The sequence below is a fragment of the Equus przewalskii genome, chromosome 5 (genome assembly GCF_037783145.1).
Source record: "Equus przewalskii isolate Varuska chromosome 5, EquPr2, whole genome shotgun sequence".
Taxonomy (NCBI): Eukaryota; Metazoa; Chordata; class Mammalia; order Perissodactyla; family Equidae; genus Equus; species Equus przewalskii.
In genome coordinates, this window is record NC_091835.1 from 65,102,370 (window position 1) to 65,129,580 (window position 27,211).

The 27,211-nt window shown below is 38.8% G+C and overlaps 1 protein-coding gene across 9 annotated transcripts in view; it reads right to left on the reverse strand.

Moving 5' to 3' along the window:
* SCAF11 (SR-related CTD associated factor 11) overlaps positions 1-21,640 on the reverse strand; it is a 67,395-nt gene extending 45,755 nt beyond the window's left edge. For 4 of the 9 annotated variants that reach the window (XM_070619451.1, XM_070619453.1, XM_070619449.1 and 1 more), the window contains exon 1: positions 21,378-21,517. The gene's annotated coding sequence lies outside the window, so the exon portion shown is untranslated. Of the gene's footprint in view, positions 1-21,355 lie in introns of all 9 variants that reach the window. The other 5 variants (XM_070619448.1, XM_070619446.1, XM_070619452.1 and 2 more) reach the window with 3 other exon arrangements.
* Between the last annotated feature and the right edge of the window lie 5,571 nt (positions 21,641-27,211).

Here is a 27,211-nt window from a genome sequence, read left to right on the forward strand (position 1 = left end):
TTTCTATTAGTTTCTTAAATAATTTACACATGCTAGATTAACATATGTATTGCCCACGAAAACTCTCTATTAGGTCAAACAAGGAGAAACGCAGCAAAGGCCCCTACCTTGATTCAACAACCAACTGTAAAGCAGAATAAACTTACTAGCACATATAAGAACGATTTAAACGTTTTAATGGATTAAAAATTTGAAATGAGCCAGGATCAGAGCTACTTTTTAAAAAGTTAATTTAATCACAGTCTGCCTTAATAAAAGTAGAATGTCAAAAAGGAGGAAAAATTCCCACTCAGCCTACATTTGCAACATTTATTTCAGTTCTGACGCTATTTAGGAACAAACAACAAAATGATGTAGTGTCCAGGGAAGATGACTAAAATGCTGACAGCCCTGAAAACCATATCAAATGCAGAAAGGTAAAGCAGTAAGGTGGTTAGCCTGGAAGAATAGAAAGCTTAAGAAGAAGGTTAGCAGTTAGCTTCAAATGGAATGGGCTGTTCTGAAGGTAGGTAGAATAACCTACCAATGAAGCTATTCAAACAGAAGCTCAATGAGCTGTGAGGTTTTTTTTCAATTCAAAGATTTGAGTGCTATATGTACACTATTAGGCAATGCTGTAAGTACAACATTGAACAAGACAGAAATTCCTGCCTTTATCCTAGTCAGGGAGATACAATAAACAATGTAAGTTAAGTAAAATATCTAGTATGTCAGATGTTGAGAAGTGTGTTGGAGAAAGATAAAACTATATGATTGTAAAATAAAACATTCAATTAGTATGGCTAATAAGTGAGAAAGTAGAGAAGATACTATTTCACACAGACTGTTTAGGGAAACTCTTTCTGATAAATTGAAACTTGAACTGGCAAGGTGAAAGAAGCGAGGAGAAGAGTGATGTGGATATCTAGAGGAGTGCATTCTAGGCAGAAAGAACAGCAAATTCAGAGGGGAGGAGGCATGTTTGTGGTTCAAGGAACAACAAAGAGTTAGAATAAAGTGTGGTCAGAATAAAGTAAAAGAGAGAAAAAGCAGTCGACGAGGACAGAGAGGTAACAGAATGTAAGATGATGCAAAACCTTATAGGCCAAGGGAAACACAATGGCTGCTTCTCTGAGTCAGATGGGCCAGTAGAGGGTTTTAAGCAGAGGAGGCGGCAAAGGAAAAAGTAGAGGCCAGCAACGAGACTACTGCAACAATCTGGGGCGGGGAAGATTACAGTGGCTTGTACCAGAGTAGAAGCGAGGGTGATGAAAAGTGTTCACATTCCAGTGTGTTTTCAAAATACAGCCATCAGGATGTGCTGACATATTGTGGGGTATGTGTCAGAGAGCAAGAGTCCAGGATAATTCTGAAGTATTTTGACCTGAGCTACTGGAACGATGGAATTGCTGAAACAGAAGATTACTTTAGAAATGTGCAGATAGTCATAGGTTACTCTACTTGATATTCACTCAGGACAGTAACAGTATCACATGGGAACCTGTTACAAGTACAGGATACCCAGGCACCACCCAGACTGAGTGAATCTGCATCTTATCAAGATCTGTACCCAATTCATAGGTACATTAAAGCCTGTGAAACACTGCTCTAGACAACTTCCCAACTTAGATGATTTCAGAGTCATATTGTGCTCCTGTATGATCTATAATTGAGTGTACTACTTTATTTGGGGAAATTCATGCCATCTCCTCCATTATCCTAAACATCTGAATAAAAAACATTTAAGTTGGAGTTAATTCAATGTGAGAAAATGTCAATTTGAAAATTAGCACAATATTTTAAAAATCTAGGAAGTTCTCAGAAGATGTAATATGTCATCCCTTAACATAGCTAAATAATTTATGTCCTATTGGATAGTCTAATCTATGCTATTTTCACATTTTCTCCCTTAAGGATATTAAGCTTATATTTACATATTAATATATTAATTATAATTTACAATTAATATTTTACGGTAAATAGTATTTTCTCTATTTTAACTCATGAAATGAAGTACACAAGTAACAGTTTATCACTGAGAAATTAAGAGACTTTAATCAAGTTACAGACTGCCTTTCCTTATATGTTAGAAATCTGCTTAAAAAACTGTTCAGGTGTTTAAATTTTTAGAAGTTGTGTGCTGCTTCTTGAACATATCATGGGTTAACTGTTTCCATACCTAAAATGATTAAGCTACCTTACCAGTTTATTCCAAAATGAATAGCATTTAGCATTTCACTAGACAAAAGTAACAAGTTTCAGCTCAGCAACTTATAAACTTACAACTTGTTCATGCTTATCTCTTCTATCTGCCTGGACTCCAGTTTTTAATCTAAAAATCCAGGGTTTTTAATACCTCTTGCTTTGAATTTCCAGTAACAGAAGCATGGGAATACAAATACAGACTCATGGTCCTAGCCAGTAATTTGTGGTCAATAAAATACCTAAGAGAGAAACTGTGGGTGGGCAGGGCTATTCTTTCTTGTGATTATCTGAAAAGTTAGATATAACCCAATTTTATGATATTAACTATTTATGAGTCTATAATCATAAGTCATAGTCTACCTAGACTACTTATTAGTTCTACTAGTAAGTTCTGTAAGTTAATTACCTATAAGCCAAATCTAATTTTCTTTTAATTTTTGTTTACCTCAAATAAATTTCAAAGATGTTCATTCTAGATTTTAGGTAAATTCTTTTTACTTTTCAGATTATTTTAAATTTATAAATTTCAATTTTTAATGCCTCTTCCCAGGCTCTACTTTTCTAAGGTAAAATATCTTTAAGTCTGTTATCCCAAATATACCACCATCAAATATCGCCAAATATACCATCTGAAAGTGTATCTATCTTCCAGGTTGCTCTTTTCTATTTAGCTATATATTGCTTCTATTATGTATTAGAAATACTATTCCAAATATGTTCATAAAACAGTTTGGGAAGAATGACCTAATTTTAAAATTTTGTTTATCATAAAAGCCATCAACTTTTAGAATTTGGAATGCAAAAAGCATTGGTACAAATCAGTTTTCGGGAACTCGAAAACTCATTTTCCCACACAAACTCCGGAATACGTGGAAGTGAAAATCCCAGGCCAGCCATTACAGCACATTCAAGTAAGACTAGTGTATAAGACATTTCAGTTCTCTAGAACAGTGCTGCCCAATAGGGAACTCTTCTATCAAGCACTTGAGACGTGGCTAGTCCAAGTGAGGAACAAAATTTTTAATTTTCTGTTAAGTTTTAATTAATTTAAATTTAAGTAGTCCAATGTAGCTACTGGCTACTGTACTAGACAGCACAGCTCTAGGATATAACTACCACCCTCTATAAAAGGAAACTGCTTCAAATTATACCTGGATGCTAATAATATATTTTCTACTGTAGTAGCCGCTGAGGCACCTGAAGCTTCAAGGAATCAGAGAAGAGACCAGAGGTTCCTGGTAATAGAAACTAAACTTTTTTAGCCTTAGCTAGCTGTTTACAAATTCATACCCTTCTTCCTTTCTCTCCATATTTTTCTCTTCTAAAATCTGTTTCTTTCCACCTACTACAAAGCAGAACTCCATTTCTTTCTAGTTCACTTCAAAACTTGCTCTCCTTGCTTCCTCCTACCGTTCTTCAAGAAAGCCTACAGGATCTAAAGATATCAATATCCTAGTTAAGACTACAACTGTTAGGAGTCCGACAGACCTGGATTTAAATCCCAACTTCACTGCCATGCAATAAATTATTATTATCATTATTATTAACTCCAGTAAGAAAAGAAAAATAGGGAAGGGTAATACAATTGTTGCTTGCCCAATTTCTTTGTTTTCCCTAGAGGAAAGTGAAAGGCAAAGGCAAATATAGGTCTGAAAAAATACAAATCAACATTTATGAGTAACAACTAAATTGATTAAGTCAACTAATATTTTGTCAAAATGTACAATCAGATCCTTTAGGTACAAAGAAAGAAAAAGAGGGACAAATGAATGGCCATGAGGAAGTTTAACTCTATTCCCCACCCTACTCCCAAACCCAATCCTGCTATTACAAACTCCACCATAGAAAGGCATTGATGTGATAAATGGAAGCCAGGGTTGAATGAAAGGGATATGGGGGAAAAAAGTAAGAGCTGTCCCTACGTTGGGCATACTTAAGCCAAGGACAAAGCACACTTCATGAAGGTGCTAAATACTATATTGATTCATATGGTTAAAGTGTTCAAAGAACCCACACTGACTCCCAGAACCTCTCTTGGTAGTCTATTCCTCTTTATTCTTTATTTTCAATCCTCTATCCAAGATAAACCAGTCCCCAAATTCAACCCTCTGTCCAAAAGAACTCAATTCAAAAAAGAGGGGGCATTTACTAAGGTACTCTGAGTGGTATATTTCAGTGATTAATGACTTGGGCATTGGTTTCAGGCAAACCTGTGCTTATGACATTGTCTAGCAATAATAAGCATTCAAATTTAACCTTACTATTAATGCAGGATCTTCCACCCCAATCCCAGTATTAAATAAAATCATTATGTGCCTCCCAATTATCTACTCAAAAATTTGATCCTCCCTCTGAGAATGTTATTCTCCCTCAGAGAAATCATAAACAAGGCTATTTTTAATTGATGTCTAGGAAGGGATACTATCATTATCAGCCAGTGGTCAAAAAACTGGCTGACTGTCTGTAAATAAAGTTTTGTTGAAGCACAGCCAGGCTTTTTCCTTTACATACTGCCTATGGCTGCTTTTGCACTACAATGGCAAAGCTGAATAAATGCAACAGAATCCATATACTCTGCATAGCCTAAAATAATCACAATCTGACCCTTTTCAGAAAAAGTTTGCCAACTCTATTAAAGACTATAGAAGCCTGCCTAGTTTGAAGATGTGACTAAGTCTTTCATTGCCGAGGGCCTCCCAAGCTTTCTTAAGTATAGGCATCTATCTACATTTGTATTCAACCTGCTCTCTGACATAACAGCTACTTATTACACATTTGAGTCCACAGTTTTGCAATGCTGTCCTTAAGTTCCTTAAAAACTCCCCTGAAGGCTATGTAATTTTGTTGATTTCTCTACATTTATTTTATCAATCTGGCTTAAACTATCACGGATATTTGCTCTGGTGCCTTCAACTTGTTCACTCAGTGTAAGGTTAAGGCAATTAATTCCTTCGGCTTGATAGTTATTTCCTTTCCAGCTTCTCGCTACATAATCAACTAACTCCTGATTCTGATATACCACTGTTGATTTTTTAAACCCTTGCAGAATGCTCCCAAAGTTTTTTTTCCTTACCTGATTTCCAGTGTATAACAATTTTATCAGATTTTGTTAACTAGACTTCTTTGCTTCAAGCAGGCTATTCTGACATTTTTGTTCAGAATATCCTTCACCTGCATGTTTGGTGCTGAAGCTTTAATACTAGTCCTCGTCAATATAGAGACAGGAACATCCCGTCTAAAAGACAGGTTTTAGAAAAAATTGCTTGGGTTCAAACCTCAACTAGTCTGTCACTAGTTGGGTGACCTTAACCAGTGTAGGCTTGTTTTCTCATCTATAAAATGGAGATATAGTAGCAACCACTTCAGTCATTATGAAGATTAAACTACATACATGTAAGCTGTTCATGAACTCCTAGTTCACCTTTGAGCTACACATATATTTAACCTTAAGCAGCATACCATAGACTCTGAAAACATTTAAGGGATAAACATTCATGCAGGCCACAGATTGGCTACTGGGTAGTACACACACAGAAAAACTCCAAATAGTACTGCAAAGATTTTGAAAACAGAACTGAGATTAAAACTACAACCTGCAGAAAACTGGTAGGAGTGGCCTAAACCCAACAGAATTAATTGCCTGCCAAAACAAAAATACCGACATTCTCCATAGCATTTAAACAACACACTGAGTCATATAACATAATGTTCAAAATGTCCAAAACACAATCCAAAATTACTTGGTATAGAGAGAACCAGGAAAATCCCAAACTCATATGGGAAAAGACAAACAGAAACCAACACCAAGATGACACAGTTATTAGAGCAGTGGGTGAATCATTTGACAAAGATTTTAATGCAGGTATAAAAATGTTCCAACAAGAAAGAGCAAATACTCTTGAAACAAATGAGAGGCCAGAAAGTCACAGCAAAGAAATAGAAGATAGAGAGAACTACCAAATGGAAATTTTAGAACTCAAAAGTGCAATAACTCAATAGCAGAATGGAAAGTCAGTGAACTTGAAGATAAATCAACAGAAATTACCCACTCTGAACAAGAGAGGGAAAAAATATTGAAAAAAATTATTAGTGCTTCAGAGACCTGTGGGACAATACCAAAACACTAACATTCAAGTCAAAAGCTCAAGAAGAAGAAAATGAGTACAGTGCAAAAGAAAAAGAAAAAGTAATGGCTAGACTTTCCAAATTCAGTGAAAGACATAGACCTCTAGATTCAAGAAGCTCACAAACTCGAAATTAGATAATTTCAATGAAATCCATGCTTGGATGCATCACAGTCAAACTGCTGAAAATTACAAAGCAAAATCTTGCAAGAAGATTGAAAAAACAATGCATTACTTATGAGGGGAAGATGGGTTAATGATTTGAATAACTACTGACTTCTCATCAGAAACTATGTAAGCCATAGCGGTGAAGTTTGTGTGCTCTGCTTCGGCAGCCTGATTTGGTAGGTTGGGATCCCAGGTGCAAACCTACACCACGTTCAGCCATGTTGAGGCAGTGACCCACATACAAAATGGAGAGAGACTGGCAACAAAGGTTAGCTCAGGGTGAATCTTCCTCACCAAAAAAAAAAAGAAAGAAACTACGTAGGCTAGAAGGAAGTAGAATAACATTCTTAAAGTGCTAAAATGGAAAAGAACTGTAAACCCAGAATGTTCAATCTAGCAAAATTAACCTTAAGGAATGAATATGAAACAAAAGACATTCTCAGTTGAAGGAAAACTGTAAGAATTAGTTGTCACCTCTAAAAGAATTGCTAAATGAAGTTCTTCAGTCAGAGGAAATGGAACATGAGGAATGATGGAAGAGCAACAGAACTGGTAATTATCTGGGTAAATATAACTAACTGTTGTCCTCTTGAATTCTTTAACATATGTTTAGCAATTAAAAGCAAATATTACAACACTTTCCAATAAGATTTCCAATAAACGTAAATGCAACAAAAGACAATTACAACATAAAGGGACCTAAACAGTGGTAAGTTTTCTATATTTCACTTGAAGTGGTAAAATACTGATTCTAAGAAGACTGTGAAAATATAAGTATGTACATTATAATCCCTAGAGCAACCACTAAAAAAATTACATATAGGCAAAAACACACTAAGTTAAAATGGAATACTAAAAAATATGTTCAAATAACCCAAACAAAGAGGTTACAGAAGAACAAAAACAATGGGAACAAACAGAAAATAAAGTCAAAGATCTAAATCCAAATGTATCAATAGCTAAAATATGTGAGATGCAGCAAAAGCATTAGAGCATTAAAGTGCTTATATCAGAAAAGGTCTCAAATCAATGATGTGAACTTCTACCTTAACAAACTAGAAAAAGCAAAATACAAAGCAGACAAAAAGAAAGAAACGAAGAGAGCAGAAATCAATGAAATTGAAAACAGAAAAACACAGAAAAATCAATGAAGCCAAAAGCTCCTTCTTTGAAAAGATCAATAAAATTTAAACATCTAGCAAGACTGATTAAGTAGAATAGTACTGAATAGCCCCAGTACTATTTAAAGAAACTGATTTTGTAGTTAAAAAGTCTTCCAAAAAAGAAATCTCCAGGGGCCAGATGAGTGGCACAGTGGTTAAGTTTGCACGTTCTGCTTCAGAGGCCCAGAGTTCACCGGTTCAGATCCTGGGTGCAGACCTACATACTGCTTCTCAAGCCATGCTGCGGCAGGCGTCCCACATATAAAGTAGAGGAACATGGGCACAGATGTTAGCTCAGGGCCAGTCTTCCTCAGCAAAAAGAGGAGTGGTGGCGGATGTAAGCTTCAGGGCTAATCTTCCTCAAAAAAAAAAAAAAAGAAAGTAAAAAAAGAAAGCTGCAGGCCCAGATAATTTCCCCGGTGGATTTACTAACCGTTTAAAGAAGAAATACAGAAGTTCAACAAAATCTCTTCCAGAAAATGGAAGATAAATACTTCCCAACTCATTTTATAAGTTCAACATTATCCTGATACCAATCCCAGAAAAGACAGTACAAGAAAAGAACAAACTGATAGACTGGATTTCATCAAAATAAACAAACTACGGTACATTCATCCATACAATGGAATACTACTCAGCTATAAAAAAGACTGGATTAGTGTTGCATTCAACAATTTGGATGAATCTTAAAGGCAATATACTGAGTGAAAAAAGCCCGTCTCAAAAGGTTACAAGCTACACAACTACATTTATACGACATTCTCATAAGGTCAAAACTACAGTGATAAAGAAGTACTATCAGTGGTTGCCTGAGTTAGGGGTGGGTTTGACTACAAAGATAGCATGAGGGAGGTTTTCTGGGGTGATGGAACCATTCTGAATCCTGACTCTGGTGATGGTAATATAAATCTAAATAGGTATTAAATTCACAGAACTACACACCCAAAAAAGGTCAATTTTACTATATGTCAATAAAATTTAAAAAATGTTTTTAAAAGTAAAGACTAACATGATAGAGCAATTATGGGCTAGGATATAAATTGTTAATATTTTCAACAAAGCTCCTTTTTCTCTGACAACATCATGGTCTCAGCTTTTCCAATGGTTCTACGCTATCACCAACAGATAGAGGCCACCTAAACTACTTTGCCACAGAGGAGCTTGAGATGAGGCATTTAAATTTTCTCTCTCTGGTTCCTGCATTTCTATAGCACTGAAGGGTCTGACAGACAACGCATATCTACAGCCAGTGGGACACAGATTAAAAGCAACAGGCACAATTTTACACCACACTAAATTCTAAGGCAGAGTTGTAGAAATAGATCAGTTCCAAGACCCTAGTGATGGTATGGAGCTGGCCAGTTTTTCATTGTTTGGGGGAAGAAAGACACTAAAGTTGGCTCCCAGTTGGGTTACACTTTTATGTGACAGTTGAGTACTCTATGAGCAGAATATATCTACAACGCAATGCTTTATTTTCTAAAAAAGAAAAATGAGTGCCTTCTATATGCCTGGATAGTTTGCCAGAGGGAGTTTGATAAAGAAATTGTAATATATGATAGGCTCCCATTATTTCCCCAAATGAGAAACTATTATAGAACAGAAACATGTTATAGGTCCTCCAACAATTTCAATATATAATTACGCAACTCCTGTCTGATAACTCCACTCCTGCTTAAGGTATGGAGGAGGAAATGGAAGGAGTTAATTGTTATCTTGATTTGTCCTGGAGATTCTCATCCCCATTTTCTCTACCCCTTTTACTAAAGTATGATGACATTAACTAATTTAAATAGAAATGGGAAATCTAAAGCTCTTATATTTTTTGTTTCTTTCCATCAGCAATTCCTTAGTGCCTATCACAGGTCCCTTGAAGGGAAGTGTTAACAAGTGTGGAAAAGTAGAGTTTACATATAGAACATTAAGCCTTTTGCCTATTAGAGACAAAAAGCAAAAGAAGAGTGAGATGTTAGAGACTCATCTCAGAACCAAACCTCTCAAGAGGACTACAGGGGGCTGGCCCCATGGCAGAGTGGTTAAGTTCACGCGCTCCACCTCAGCGGCCCAGGGTTCTGCCAGTTCAGATCCTGGGCGCGGACATGACACTGCTCATTAGGTCACGTTGAGGAAGTGTCCCACGTACCACAACTAGAAGGACCCACAACTAGAATATACAACTACGTACTTGGGGGATTTGGGGAGAAAAAGCAGAAAAAAAAAAAAGAAAAAAGAGAAAGAGAAAAAGAAGATTGGCAACAGTTGTTAGCTCAGGTGCCAATCTTTAATTAAAAAAAGAGGACTACAGGAGCCCTTGGGATCAACAGCACTGTAGCCTCACATCCGGCAAGCAAAACAGCCAAGAGAAGAAGAAAGGCATCCTGGATGCAAGTATGGAAGCAGAGCAAGAACCAATGTCTTTTCATCCTTTTCTTCTAACCCCAAACAGGAAAAGTGTCAACAGTATCTTTATTTTAACACTTGGTCTACCTTGGAAAGACTTCTGGACTAAAATGGCACTCTCTGTCTACCTACCTCCCAAAAAAGGAAATGGGAAAATTATGTAGGGCACAGAAAACACATGCAAAATAAACAAATCCAAAGAATTAAAGAGGAATTAGTGACAAAAAATGACCACATACAAATGCTTGTTATGGAAGAATGGAAATGGATTTCATCTATGATAACAGGGAAAAAAAGGACAATGTTCAAAACATTTGCTTCTGAAATATTGCTTTGTTCTATTTAAACAAGATCTAAAAACCTTACAGTACAGAGTTTCAACTCCAGAAATTAGTCTCATTTTTGCACAGATGCTAAATGTCATTCTTTGGTTCGTCAAGAAATGTCACCTTCTTCATATTAAGCCCTTCTAAATTGATACAAGTTGCCACAGCGAAACAAATATTGAAAAAAAGAAGCAATTGTTTTTATAGTAAACAGGACACCCACTCTCTCTTTACTCTAGCTATGCCTATCATCTGAACTTCTTTAACTCATCCTAGGTAGTTATCTCACATAGAGATAAAGACAATTTACTATGTTACATAAGTATATAATCAATGTGTTCTTAAATGAGTATTTCACACATAATTTAAAGAGGCATTTCATAATCTTACTCCTATGAAACACTGCTAGTCTAACTTGGAAATATGTTATTACATACTATGAGAACTTACAGGAAAAAACCACACTCCTATATTAACATCAGGCATGTGCCGAACTGGGATTCTTTCCTAAATGTAATCTTATTACACATGCTTCGAATGCCCCAAGAGCTGGACTACTGGGTATGCTTTTCATACTATTTCTAACTATTACTTTCTGACAAGTCATAAGTCATCTCATTTAACTCTTATAGTATTTTGTGAAGGAGGTATCTCCATTTTACATACAACGTAATTAAGCAACTTGTCCAAGATCACAAAGCCAGTGATAAGCAGTAGGATTAGGAACTTACTAGCGCTCTGGTAGAAAATAAAATATTAAAATCCAAGTCACTAGATATTAAAAGTATTCAAACAATGAGAAATGGTAACACAGTTAATGATTTGAATGACTGCAAAATTGTTAAGCTGTTATCTGTCTTGGTCATCATGTTACCAGGATCCAGAAACATTGCCTTAAAGTGGATGCCCAATACACAGCTTTGAATGAATGATTTATGTATATGTACAACAACTATAGACAATATTTACTCAGCACATTTTATTTGTCAAGGATTGTTCTGAACTACACACACACACACACACACACACACACAATGCTCCATGGAGAAAAAATTAACACTTCTGAAATGAATGGAAAGATAAAGGTTCTCAGCCAAGAAAGAGTAACTATAAAAAAAAGACATAGGGGGCCAGCCCGGTGCTGTAGCGGTTGTTTGTGTGCTCCGCTTTGGCAGACTGGGGTTTGCAGGTTCAGATCCTGGGAGCAGACTGCACACCACTCATCAAGCCATGCTATGATAGCATCCCACATATAAAATAGAGAAAGATTGTCAACAGGTGTTAGCATAGGGCCAATCTTCCTCACCAAAAAAAAGAGAAAATGGAAATTTTACAACTGAAAAAGATAACGTCTGAAATAACATCTTGATAAAAGAATGGAAATGCAAAGGAATGAGTCAGTAAATGTGAAGATACATCAACAGAAATGATCTAATCTGAAGAACAGAGAAATAAAAGACTGAAGGAAAATGAAGAGTCTCAGGGTCCTGTGGACAACATTTGAAGGGCTACTCATGTCATCTGAGTTCCAGAAAAAGAGAAAGAGATTGGTACAGGAAAAAATATTTGAACAAAGTCCAGCGCACACCAAATATGATTAACTAAAAAAGAAAGATAAACACGCCCAGACAAATCATAATCAATTGGGGAAAAGCAAAGATAAAGGGAAAAAAATCTTTAAAGTAGATAGAGAAACATAGCACACAGAAGCTATTAATGATTCAAATTACTGTAAACTTCTCATCAGAAACAATGGAATCCAAGAAGACAACAGCACATCTTTAGTGCTAAAGATAAGAATACACAGAATTCCATATCCAGTGTAGAAATCCATCAGAAATGAAAGCAGAAAAGACATTTTCAGTTAAGAAAAACAGAATTTATCACCAGCAGGTCTACTATAAAGGATAGGAGGTTCTTTAGGCTGAAGAGAAGAGACACCAGAGAGAGACCTGAAATTTCAATGACACAGAACAAGAAAAACAGTAAACAGCAAAGCATATATAAGACTATTTTTCTCCTCTAAGTTCTTGAAAAGATGTGTGATCATCAAAAGCAAAAACTACATAACTCTCTGGTGGGGTTTTCATTGCATATACGTAATATATGTATATATATGTAATACACGTGACAACGATAACATAAAGGTCACTGGGGGAGGTATCGGGCTTCGACATTTACTTCAAGTGGTAAACATTAACTCAAAGCAGACTGTGAATGTTTAGGTGCAAATATGATAATCCCTAGAGGAGCACTGTTCAATAGAAATATAACGTGAGCCACGTTAAATTTCCTAGTAGCCATATTTAAAAGTCAAAAAAGGGCCAGCCCTGATGGCCTAGTGGTTAAAGTTCAGTGTGCTCCACTTTGGTGGCCCAGGTTCGGTTCCCAGGGGCGCGGAACCACATCACTTGTCTGTCAGCAGCCATGCTGTGGAGGCTCACATGGAAGAACTGGAAGGACTTCCAACTAGAATATACAACTATGACAGAACTATGTAACTGGGGCTTTGGGGAGGGAAGAAAACAAAAACAAAAAACAAACAAAAAGTTAAAAGAGATAAAATCAATTTAGTATATTTTATTAATCCAGTATGTCCAGCTATTAACATTTCAACATTTAATCAATAAGAGATTCATTAAATGCGACATTTTACATTCTTTTTGTGGTAGTATGTCTTTGAAAGCTGGTGTGTATTTCACACTTACTGCACATCTCAATTCAAACTAGCCACATTTCAAGTTGTCAAGAGCAGACCTAAAGCAACCACTAAAAAATAATGCAGAAAAATATAGTTAAAAGGCCAATAGATAAATTTAAAGTAGAATACTAAAATATATCCACATAATTCAAAAAAGGCAGGAAATGGGGAACAAAGGAGCATATTCTATCAATAACTACATTAAACACATCAATTAAAAGATTGTCAGATTAAATTTAAAAAAAGACTGAATTACATGCTGTCTACAAGAAACTCACTTTAAATATAAAAACATATAGGTTAAAATGAAGGTATGGAAAAAGATATGCCATGCAGACAACAACCAAAGAAGGTTTGAGTGGCTACATTATATGAAATTTATTTTAAACTTTTTTTAAGAACTTGACTGGATTTGTTTCTCCTTCATGTTCAGTTTTAGTTTTACCTAGTTCTGAAGCAGTTCTGAAATGATAAAGCTATTTTCTGTTCCATCTATCTCCCTCATTTTACTCATGTTGATGTCTAAGTAACTGGACATGTACAATTCCTAAAGAAAGAGGGCCTAATGCATTAAAGCTGTCCTATCTGAAGGCTTTTCTATAAGGTTTTCAGGGGAATTACAGCTTACAAATTTTTTAAGTTATTAATATTTTATTCCCCATTAGAACAGTGGTTTAAAGAAACAATTTTCTTGACAGGCCATCCAGGCATACAAAATAGTGTTACAAGTATATTTACATTAACACGTCATGTATCATTTGTAAACTGTTTCACTGATCCCAGCGAATTTTCAAAGCAGCTTCGCTGTGGCTGTTCTCTTTAATGTTTATACTTCTGTTTTTGTTTACTTTAAGCTGCTGAACTACTACTGTGGTCAGGGTATTGAACCTGGTAATGGAATACAAAGATAGATTAAGACACTATACCCCCTCCCTGGTGCAAAAAGTAGAGTTGGATAAATAGGATAGAAAAGATGAACAGCAAGATAACATATGCTAAGTGCCAAATATGAGGTATTTGTCAGGACTAATTTAGTCAGAAAGAATGCATTTAGGACAGCAATAGAATATAAGGGCAAAGATATAATTATGAACCAGAATAGAAAGAGACTTAAAGTTTAAGTCCAAGGTAGGACTTAAATTGTGTTTTATAAAAAGCAGATCACTAAGGAAAAGTCCACCTCCCTCCCATTTATCTATTTGGAGAGTAGTTTCTGAGATGTTTAAATTGGGGATTTTGAAGATAATGCAGCAGCAGAAAGTAGGGGAAGAGAACAAAGTATAGAAAACTAGTTAGGAAAAAAACGGAAAGAACATTGGGGAGCAATAAAGAAGGCCTGATTAGCCCTAAGCTCCACAAGGGCAAAGGCCATGTTCCATTCCCAGATCTAACAGACACATAGATATCAACAAATCTGGAGCACAGGATCATGGGTAGGGAGAGTGTCTACTTTACATCAGGCAAAATACTCTGGCACATCTTCGCACACTTAATCCTCAAAATACTATACTACAGTACATTTTAAAAACTACACCACCACCAACATTGAATATTAGAACATTGCATTAAAAGGCTTGAAAATCACTCACTAAACAGAGCTAACTTAACGGTATGAAACATAGAGATGGAGTCAGCTGCTATTACCACTGGACTTAAGTAAATGTTACTGAAAAATTAAAATAGGTGAAGAAACTGGGACACTGATTCAGTCACCAATAAAAGGTGACAATCAGTATATGGGACAACCAGAATTCAAAGCCAGATCTGACTGACTCCAAAGCCTATATACAAAAAAACTGAGCTAATTTTTACCTTGCTGTCAAAATTATGTTAAAAAGACTCAATTAAAAGTACATTTGAGAACTCTAGGGTAAAAAGGAAAATAAGTAGGAAGATTAGTTTTATCACTAATAGAGATGTGAGAGTCTCAAGAGGGTTTAAATTAAAAAAGTTGAGAGCATATTTGATCACTAATTTTCACTAAAATTTTTGGTGTAATCATCTTTTAGAAAAACAAGTGAGTATAATCTTTAAAAGAACATGTTTGTATGCTACTATTCTGCCTGGAGGTGTTGGAGCCCAAGTAAGTGAGCAAGGTGTCCATGTGAGGGATGGTGAGGGAGCCTAGAGGGAAGTACTCTAAGAGAAGCAAAATGGTGAGATTCAGCACAAGGTATCTGAGAAGCCTTGAGTTAAGGAATGCATCCTGGCACGAGGTCTCATAGTCTAAATGGAATGAAAATGTTATGCAACACGTGGAAAGGAGCAGCAGTGGCAATGAGAAATTGGTTACTCACTGGGGATTGATTATAGAAGTAAATACACTAAGGATAATTAATGGGAGCTAGGTTTCTCCTACTAAGAGAAGGAAGTTATAAGTTCGGAAAGCAAGAAAACTAAAACAAATACTGTGGCTTGAAACTGGAGAAATTGGTACTAACTCATGATTTTCTATATATAGGTATAGAAATAAATACAGTGCCCAAATCTTGGTTTTTAAATACCTTCCTCCACTAAAAGAAACCACTCCTTGGAAAAACGGTTAATCTCAGGGTTGTGGGAGGGAAAGTACAAGGTGAGCCCAGAACAATTTTCTTGTGTCAAAAAGGAAGGAAGTCCTCAAAGCAAGTCAAAAAAACACAGAAACTAGCTTGAAGGGGCTTTTACTGGCAAAAACTGGGACAATTTGAGAATAAATAAGCAAGTTTGATAAGGAATAAATTATTTACACAGTCTAAAAATAACTTCTCCACAAAATACTTATTAATTACTAAGGGGATAAAAAAACCCGTTACAGTGAAAAACCTTGGGAAACCTCACCTTAATCAAGTGATCAAAGTACACATCATCAGTAACAGGACAAACAGAAACTGGACGCCAGCTGATAGGACGCAATGAGAAAACACATCATTACTGTGATACTCCTGCCAAAAAATGCATAATCTGAATCCAACCATGAGGAAATATCAGGCAAATGCAAACTGAGAGGCATTTTACAAAACTGAACTGTAATCTTTTAAAGTGTCAAGGTCATAAAAATCAAGAAAAAACTGAGGGATTGTTCTAGGTTGAAGGAGTGTAAAAAGACATTACAATTAAATGCAACACAGAATTCTGAACTGGATCCTTTTGTTACAAAGTAAATTACTGTGGAAACTGGCAAAACTTGAATGAGGTCTGAGGGTGAGATGGTAGTAATACAGTATAGCAGTTAATTTCCTGATTTATGTTAATAGAAAGTCCTTGTTCTTGATGGGGTGATGAGAATGCATCTGTAACTTACTCTCAAATGGTAGTGGGAAAAAGTTCTTTGTATTGTACTTGGAACCTTCTGAAAGTTTGAGATTGTTGAAAGAAAGAAAAAGATTACCTATAATATTCATTTGTAGCACCTAAAACTAGCATATAAGCAAAACAGTACTCTTTTCAAACGAAGAATATGTTTCCACCTCTTTTTATTATAAGAGAAGACTCTGCTTCATTATTTATGGGATTCTTAATGACTTTTGATCTATATCTGCACTGTCCAATACAGTAACCTCTATTCCATTCCTCAGTTACACTGGCCATATTTCAAGTGCTCAACAGCCACATACCACTATCAACCACTATACTAGGCAGCACAGATACAGAACATTTCCACCATCATAGAAAGGAGTACTACTAGACAACACTGATCTAGAGTTCGGGAGGCCAAGTGATGTAATGAATAACTAAAAGCCAAAGAGTCAGATGGACTTGGGTGGAGATTCTTAGCAAGTGCTCTGACTTTTAGCAAGTCACTTAACTTCTCTAGACACCGTTCTATAAAGTGGAGTAATACACCCAACAGTGCAAGGCTGCTGAAAAGATCAGATGAAAATTCATGTAAACTGTCTAAAACATAGTAAACATTTGGTCTCTTCTGTAATGTGGGTGGATAATTTCTTTTTTTTTTCCCCTACAAGTTTATTTTATTTATTTTTTTGAGGAAGATTAGCCCTGAGCTAACTACTGCCAGTCCTCCTCTTTTTGCTGAGGAAGCCTGGCCCTGAGCTAACATCCATGCCCATCTTCGTCTACTTTATACGCGGGACGCCTACCACAGCATGGCATGCCAAGCAGCACCATGTCCGCACCCGGGATTGGAACCGGCGAACCCCGGGCCGCCGAGAAATGGAACATGCGAACTTAACCGCTGCACCACCGGGCCGGGCCCCTGGGTGGATAATTTCTTAATCTTTGATCTCAGTACTTTTAGATCTAGTTAGGTAATTACAAGAGCATCGGTTTGAAAATAAGAAGCTTACTATCCTGCTTGTCCAAAAGGCCAACGAGCCCCATGTTGTTAAGTTCAACGAAAAATCTTTTAGCTCCTCATACCTTATTCAACTCTCATTGACACATGACCCTATTGACTACTCTCCCCCTGAAATACTCTCTTCCTTTGGTTTCTGTAATACCACATACCCACTACTCTGACCTTCATAGTATTCTCTGGGAGCTCACATTCCTCCAGTAAACTTTTTTTTTTTTTTTAATTTTAGAGGCCATTGCAATTCCCTTCTAGAGGTTTTTTTCCAAGTTATAATCCCTTCCCTATGCAAGTCCATCTATAGGTTCAACTACCTATATGTGACTCCAATTTTCTATTTCCAGCCCATACCTCACCTACAAATTTTAGAACCATATAACTAAATGCCTACAGAAATTTCCACCTGAAAGCTCCAAAGGTACTTCAAACCAATATGTCAGAATCAAAAGATCTTTGGTCCTTAACTGGTACCACCATCAACCCAAAGTCATCTTTGAAATTTCTCTCTCCCTCACCTTCAATGTATCAAGTGAGGCCTATTGATCACAAATCCCATTCACTTTGCCCATCTCCACAATTCTCACTCTAATTCAAGCTATCCTCATCTCTTCTGGACTACTACTGCAAAAGCCTTGACAGATTTTCTCATGTTCACTTTTGTGCCTCTCTAGCCTTTCAATACATCACCACAATCTTAGTTCTGCCTTATGGAACTAGCAAAAATAAGTCTAATTTGGCTTCTAAAGGATAACATTTTAAACAGTAAAACAGTATTATCACTCTATTCTTAGCCATGCATTCTTAGTTCCTTCTATATTCTAACAAATCAGTTTCAAGGTCACATTCTGTCACACTCTCCTTTAAAAATGTGGACCCCTGAACTGAAAATAACGCATGGACAGAAGTAACTTAGCAGTTCATGCAAAAGACTGAGACTTGCATAATCTGAAGTTTCAAACCACAATTACTATTTTTAACATTTTAATGTTTCCCAGCTGAAAGCATGTTAATTCATTAAATATTTATTGAGTACCTATTATATGTCAGGCATGTTCAGGTGTTTGGGGACAAAACAGTGACACAAACTGATAAACCATCTTCTCACAGAACTTGCATTAGCGTGAAGAAAAAAACAAAATAAACTTAAGTTAGTAAATTATACAATATGTTGGAAAATGATAAATGCTATGGGGAAAAATCTGGCTTAAAAAGGGTTAGGAAATGTGGGAGGAGAGCCTCCTGTTTTATACAGAGTAGTAGGAGAAAACCTCAGCTGCAGAGTAGAAATGTGGCTGGAGAAAGAGCGGTGAGGTAATGAAGTCAGGGAGGAAGAAGAGTTTCGAAACACTCAGCCTGGTAGACCATAATAAGAACTATGGATTTTACTATGACTGACAAGGGAAGCCATCTGACAAAAGAAGTGACATGACCTGATAAGTTTTATCAGGATCACTTTAGCTGTTGAGTGTTAAAGATTATAGGTAAAGAAATGTCATAGGGAGACTTTTTAGAAAGCTATTTTACAAGTGAAAGATGATGGGGTTGTTTTTACACTTTGTATTGAACTTTCATGTGCCTAAGCACTACAAATTAACAAAGCCACAACTTTAAAAAAAATAAAAGACGATGGCAATGCAAAGAAGAGTTGGAAACAGCAAAAGAATGATACAGAGTCTCTGGGATCTACTCAGTGCTGTTAACACTTATCACCACATCAATGCAAGATAAGGTGCAACCCTATTAATTTATTCCTTGGAACAGAGGACATAATTAAGAATTTAGGTTTTAGGCTTACTTCACTGAGCAAGGCAAGTCAAGATCCAATTTACATCACTAAAAGACGAAGGCAGATGATGGCAGAGCTTGCTAAAGGGAAGTTTACAATGAAAATTATTCTAGGGCTGACTCTTTTTATTACTTTTATGTCTGCCACTCTCTTTAGTTAGGTTTTACAACTCTCTCACTGATGTGCCTAAAAAGTCAGTATTAAGTCGAAGAGTAGTATAATATTGCACTCTGATTACTAAAAGATGCTATTGATGATGAATCAATATCATCATGTAACTGCACTGATTCATCCTATCTCTGCTGATTAACAGCATAGCTTTTCAAGAAAATTGGCTAAGCAGTGGTTAGTGCCCAAAGGATGATGAGGGAGTTGACTGACCCCTGAAGAGTTTCAATCTTAATGCATGGGCCCCATTACCACCACCTAAAAGCATAAAAAATAAGTTTTCTTTAAGATATTCTCCAAGAATGTTTCAGGCAGCATATTTAGGAACAATTTTCCATTTTCTGCTACAGTCTTCTTCCCCCTTGACCATACTGAAGAATGTCCTGACAGCATAAATACACTCAGAGTAAGCAAACATCCATATCTTATCCCAATGAAATCTTAAAATGTACTCAAATTCTCAGGCAAAAAGGTCATTATCCGAATGTAGAATCGAATGATTATTAACATACTTGCAAGCACCAAAGAACATTACAGTGTAAAAAGTGCAGCTACAATAAGAATTGCCAATTAAAAAAAAAAATCATATTGCATAAACACAATGAAAAGTAAATTCAGATTATCTTTGATGGCATAGTATAAAATGAAAGAAATCCAAAGACAACTTTAAAATTTCATCTCTTCTGTCCAGTAAGTTAAAACAACAAAAACAAAAAGTCCCACAAACTTTTTACTGCAGCTCTTAACCAATAGCAAAAAAGGGAGACGATTAAGCCAACTGCCAAACAAACAGGAAAGAGAAAGCAATGGTCTGGAAAGAGACTTCATTACATAGCAAAATTGTAATACAATTACTAATAACATACAAGAACCACCAGTTGTTCAAGAATGTTTTACCTTCAATATTCCACTGCTGAGCTAAATAGCATATTCATCAATTAACTTGTTTTAAAACGAGAAAATGCATCTATTAATATGCTTTTTCCAAAATTCAGTGAAAACCCCCAAATTGAGAAAATTTAAGATCAGCATTTACTAGCCAAAGCATTAAAATTTTTTTGATCAGTTTCACTTAAATCTCTTAGTTCACTGGTAGTACGGTAAATACGTTAGTTGAAATGTAATCCAAAATGAATGAAAAAACGCTCAACTCGTAGACATTGTAATACACTACCGAAATATATTGGGGGTATTTTAAACTTCGACACTGGAATCTGTGACTGTTTTAATCAACTACTTTAAACCAGGCGTTTACTTTTAAAACAACTTTTCAAAACGTGTGTGGGTCGCAAGACCGCCAGCAATCTGTAAGAAATGTCTTTAATGGTTCTCAATTCTCAGGTCTGAGCAGGGGCGGCGACTGATTAAACTAAGTTTAGATCTCCCAGCCCTTTTGTTGTCAGCCCTGGGGACGGGTTTAAAAAGTGGGGACGGCAGAGTAGTTCGAAACACAGGGCATGGGGTAAACACGGATGCTCTGCAGCGCCGGCTCTTCCCCATTCGCGCACCCGCCGAGGTCACGGCGCAGTAAAGTTTGGTTTCACGAGCGGGCTCGGACGCCAGCGACAAAAGCAAAGTCTCCCAAGTACAGCGGCCCCGGGGGTCGGGGAGCGCCCGGAAGCCCAGCAGGACACGTTTCCACCGCAGGGAGGGGGTGCATGGCCGGCGACTCCGTCGTGGAGCCGCTCTCCTCCCGGCCGCCCCCCACCCCCCAGGACCCCGCGCCCGGGCGGGGACAGGCTCGGCCGGCGGGAGGCGGGTAGGCCACAAGGAGGAAATGGGACGGGGCGCCGACAGAGAGGCGACGGTGGCCGGGGCCGGGCCTCCCCCGCGAGGCAGCGAGAGAGAAGCAGGGCCCTCCCCACCGCGGGGTCCCCCGCCTCGAGGGGCAGCTGCAACTTTCCTCCAAGCGCAGGAAGCCGCCTGGGCCGCGCGGGATGCCGAAACTTTGTCGGCCCTCTCGGCGCCCCGGGCCCGCTCCTCCGCTCCGCGCCGGCCCGCACCCCCCGCCTCGCCCCGACAGCGGCCTGAGCCCACTCACCCCCGGAGCGGCCCGTGTTTACCTCAGGCCGAGGGCGACGTGCTTGCTCCGGCGGCGGTGGCGGCCCCACTGCAGGTCCCTAGGTCCCCGTCACGCCGCCGCCAAGTTCCCCAACATGGACTCCTTCGTCCGCTTGGAGGTGTTCCGGGGGCCGCTGGGGCGCCGGCTCGGCCGGCCGGGTCGGCAGGCGGCGGCGGAGCAGGGAGCTGACCCGGGCTGCGCTGCTCCGCGCGGCTTGCGCCACCGCTGCTCCCCCTCCCCCGCCTTGTCTGGCCTCCTCCCTCCCCTCCCCGCGCCTCCCCTCCCCCCTCCGCTCCGCTCAGCCGCGCCGCCACATGTCGGCGCGCTACGGTGACGACGGCGGCGGCAGCACCCGCCGCACTCTCGCTTTTCGCTCGCGCTGGCCCTGCGCGCACGGCTGCAGCGCTCAACGGGGCCGCCCGGGGGCGCCCACCAACCGCCGTTTGCGACAGAGGAACGTGGCGGGCGGAGTCACGTCACGCGGCCTGTGAGCGGGAGGGAGTACGGCAGAGAGTGGCGCGGGCTTCTGGGAAACATCTTCCCTGCCCCGCCCTCCTTTCTCGCTGTGGGCTGTGCGCATGCGCCGTCCCTGGAGCGCAGGAGTCCGCTCGGCTTTGGCGGCTCTGCGGGGCTAAGTCGCTGAAGACAATGAAGGAGGCTCTTGGGGACCTGGACGTGACGGAGTTTGCCGGGCATTTGCTATCCTATCTTTATGTTTATCTGACATTGAAAAGTGTTAATATGTTGTTCGGGGTTAGACTGAGTTTTCTCCCAGAGCCTTGCCCGCCTGACTACATCCTGCGGGGAGGCTGAAGTGTCCGTAACTTGTAAGCCCACCTCTTTCTTCCCTCCTGGGGGGGCGTTTACAAACTGCCTAGGGCAGAGGTTTCCCTCGTGACTCACCGAACCTAGGCATATCCCCATGTCTTAATTCCCACAATAAGAAATTAACTTGATCACGATTGACTTTGTGGACCCCCACTTTGTGCTTGGGTAGTGACATGTGATCATCCATCAATAATGCGTCGGAGCCTCCAGTGGGAAACATGCGTGCCGTTGTCTATTCCTTCCCCGTTGGGCCGTCAAATCTTTTTTTTTTTCTTTTTTTAACCTCAGAAATACCTTTACAGACTGTTTTTCAAAGTCACTGACTCTTTAACTTCAGCGTTTCTCTTCCGGACCGTTTCTTCAAGTTCCTTTCTGCGCTTCCTGCTGTCAGTGTCCACCCCTCTTCCACCAGGTGGTCCTTCCAGTGCCCCCGCCCACGCCACTGTCCTGCTGACAGCTCCCGCGGGCTCAAGCTCTGTCCCCGGGCCGCCTGGCCGCCGTGGCTTACCCAGGTGTCAGTCGCAGCCAGCCTCGCCGCTTGCACCTTCTCCTGTCGTCTGTCCCCTTCCTCTCTTTCTGTGCGCGCTACTCTCTCCTGGTCGCGCAGAGCCCTGTCCAGGATGACCTTCCTCCCCACTCTCTCGAGACCCCGCCGACTGGCCACCTCTCTGCCGCCCTTGCCCAGACAGGGCTGGTTGCCGTGTCCCCTGCTCCCCGCACTGTGAGGTCGCTTTTCTGGCATCCTCCTGCTGTGCATCGTGTTTGGTCTACTCAGTGTCTGTATCACGCTGTGAGCACTGGGACAATGTCTGATCACTTTCATAACTACAGCTCCTGGCACAGTGCCTGTCACTCCGTAATGACTTGGTAAATAATTGTTGAAGGAACGTAGGAATGGCAGCCTTGTCTCTTTCTATTTCGAAGTCTTTGGAGTTTTACCATGTATAGTTTTTGATACGAGGTTTGGGGTTTAGATGGGCTTTACTGTGTTTGGGATATTGGAAGAAACAATGATCTGGAGGAGAGAAAATGCTTTCTTCTGATGGAAGAACGAAATTCTTATGAAAGGCCTTTCCCTGTCACTACCAGAGCAAATGGTACATTTTACAGACTGTTAGAAAGGATGATTAAGATAATCACTGAAAACTTTGTTTAAAGAATTATATGATATAACCGAATCGACGAGCACTGTTATGAGCAGAATAAGAGTGTAGCTTTGTTGGGGACACACACACCTCTTCACCCTAGAGAATCCGACCTCTGGGAGTGTAAGTTCAGATAGAAGCTTCTGGTGCAAGATTCTTCTGTGTGTATTTTATGTAAAAATCTCTTGGTTTGTTTTTGGGAAAACGTTCTCTCTTAAAATTTAATTAAAGGTCAAATGATAACATTTGCCAAATAGAAAACGGTAATTTTTTTTTTTTCTGAGGAAGATTAGCCCTGAGCTAATATCTGCTGCCAATCCTCCTCTTTTCACTTAGGAAGACTGACCCTGAGCTAACATCCGTGCCCATCTTCCTCTGCTTTATATGTGGGACGCCTGCCACGTCATGCCTTGTCAAGCGGTGCCGTGTCGGCACCGGATCCGAACCGCCGGCCGCCGAAGTGGAACGTGCGAACTTAACCGCTGTGCCACAAGGCTGGCCCCAGAAAACTGTAATTTTTAAATTGACAATAATACACTGTTTCAGCAAAACTAAACAGTATAATCTTTGATATATTTATTCACTGGCAGGTAATAAATTTTTCACTTTTTTACAGTTGGCCTCCTATGTATTAGATGAGCATATTTTAAGAGAAAAATGCTCTTACTGCTAATCTGCTCGTGGTTTCTACTTCCATGTGTAAATAGAAAAGAGGGTGGTGGTTTGTAATAGGCTGTCTCTTGCCTCCCCAGGGAAAAGACTATATATATTTCTGTACATGCAACATCCTCCTAATTATATTTGCAATCATGCTGTATTATTCTCTCTGTCGTTTCAATATTTTTTATTTACAATATAACAAAGAGATACAGAGTTTTAAATAAATAAAAGATGAACTATAAAATGCAGGAGTAAAGATTGATATACCAACCATCACTGTCAACATTTTAGATTTGATTATAACATAAAAAACACAAATGATACTCATCATAAAACAAGCGTCAACTGAATGCCCCGTTGGCGTTTTGCACTTTACCAGGCACTGAAAATATCAAACCTGTCACAGAACAACAGAAACCTATAGTGGCATCTTTAGAAATGAAGTATAGTCAGTGTGCTGATTTTGACATAGCTTTATCAAAGATAAATGCTATTTCTAATTTAACTATTATGAGTTGAATACAAAATAAAATTCAACTTAAGAAGGGGAATCAAAGTAAAAAGACCCTGGATTAAGTGTGAAACATGCTTCTAATATGAGCTCTATCACTTAAGACCTTTGCAGTTTTGAGCAAATCGCCTAATTTTTCTGGTCCTCAGTTTTCGTATCTATTACAGTGGGAGTTTTTGTTTTAATGATCTCTGTGGCATTTTTATAAAAGAAGTGTATGAATTCAAAGGATGTACAGTTTAAGACTCTTATAAGCAAAACATGACCAAATGTAAAATATCTTTGTAAGGAATGAAAAATGCGTGCTATGAGGAAAAGTTAGTTGACAGGAATTAAAAAAAAAAAGCCAATGGCTTATTTCTCTTTTCACAACTGTGAAGAATTTTAATCAGGATGATACTGATTATTATCTAATTGTTTTCTACGTGGAATTAAGTTATTTCAACAAAAATCAGTTGGGTGTCTACTCCCTGGGAGGTGCCGTGAGGTGGTTATAGATGAATGAGCAGTGTCTCAGAGACAGTTTAGTTGGTACAGGTAAGACAAGTACAAAAACAAACTAAGGAAGAATATAAATATCATAAAAGGAATAAAAACAAAGTGCTGGGTGGGGGAAGGGAGAGAATACAAAAAGGACCAAAGACAGCTTCATAAAAGAGCAAATCTGAACAAAATATAGGCAAGTATTATTCCAAATTTGAAGACTTCAGTTTCTCTCCGGTTGGTGTCCCGTTCTCCACAGCACCTCATCCACATTTTTCTCACTCCTCTGAAGTCTCAGCCTCACAGTCACTCCTGCCGAGCCTCACAACCCTGAACCCAGCAAAAGAGCTTACTGCGGGAAGATCTTATAGGAAATAACTTCCTCAGCATCTTTCCCTGCACCTGCAAGGGCTGTCTACAACTGTCCGTGACTGTCCATATCCACATACACTTGTTTTCCTCCATCACAGGGGAAGAACTATCTCTTCTCTTGCTTAGGCTTAGCTTTCTACTTGTGCTGTGGATCTGGGTTTTTTGCAGATGTTGGGATTTACGGGCCATCAACATTTCTAACACTTTGGGACCTGACATAGGGCTACTAACTTTTTAATCTTGACAAATAACAGTATACTTAAAAACAAAGTCCTCCCATCTCTTATCACCATGATTTCCTAAAAGAAATGCCTTTGCAACACCAAAAACCTAAATTTTATGAACTATTTATTTGCATTTCCCTGGAGAAACTTGAAGCCATCATAGCCCAGGTTCATTTGAGACTCTCCTCTGAAACAGATCCCCTCCATGCCCTCAGGGCCCGCTCCATGGGTTACTCTGTCTTTAATAGTCTCCAGTCTCTTCTTTCCTGGAGATTAATTTATTTCTCTTCTCTCCAAATCTAAAAATAGTTTACATTTTAAGACTGCTTCCTCATTTCACTTTCTATTCACTTTTAAAAAAGACAATAAGCATTCATTTTAACAATTCAAACAACACAGAAGTATATAAAGTATATTTGGAAGTATCTAAAGAGAAAGATAAGTTTTCCTCTCCCCATCTCAATCCTAGATAAAAACCAATGTTCAAAGGTTGATGTTTCTCTCTCTACTTTTTCCATTGTTTATAGAAACATACATAGAGAGATTTTGACTTTGATTTTTGCAAATAATGAATCACACCATATATATTTTTCTGCAACTTTCTTTTTCTTACTCAATAGTTTATCATGGATACTCTTTTTTTTTTTTTTTTAAAGATTTTATTTTCTCCTTTTTCTCCCCAAAGCCCCCGGTACATAGTTGTATATTCTTCGTTGTGGGTTCTTCTAGTTGTGGTATGTGGGACGCTGCCTCAGCGTGGTTTGATGAGCAGTGCCATGTCCGCACCCAGGATTCGAACCAACGAAACACTGGGCCGCCTGCAGCGGAGCGCGCGAACTTAACCACTCGGCCACGGGGCCAGCCACTATCATGGATACTCTTTTATCTAGCTCATTCTTTTAACTAGCTGCACAATATTATATAATATTAATGTACCATGACTTTTGAAGCCATTCCTTTACTGATAGATAATGCAGATTTGTCCAGATTTTGTGCCATGATAAACAATGCCGGAATAAGTATCCTTACACTATACATGTATCTTTTTTGAATTGTCAATTTTTTTCTGTAGAATTGAATCCTTAAAGAGAGATTTAAGGATGCACAAAAGATATGTGCATTTATTTTAATAGATACTGCCTGTAGAGGGTGTGTATTGTTTTGTTTTGTTTTGCCACCTAGCATCCAACTCCTCCTTTTCTGGTAATAGCACCTCAGTTTTCTTTAGATGAATAGTCCCCCTTCTCTCTTAATCTGTGGGGTTACATATGGTATTGACTCCTCCACTGGCTTCCGTATTTGGTCAATGAGAGTATAATATCCCACTAATTATAATGTTCTAGAGTTCAAGGATGGGCGCATGACTCAATTCAGGCCAATAGGAATTAAATCAAAGACTTTTCTTCTCCACTGGACTTGTTGCTGTAAGTGTGTAAGTTCTCTTCATGAAGAGAGACCTTTCCTGAAAATGACTTCCACTCAGAGGAAGGCAGAACTAAGACATGGAAAGAAACTAGATTCTAATGATAACATTTAGGTAGATTTGGTCCAGCTATGTATAGATTTTCAGTTGTGTCACTATAAATAACTTTTGGAAGGGGGCATTGAGTGG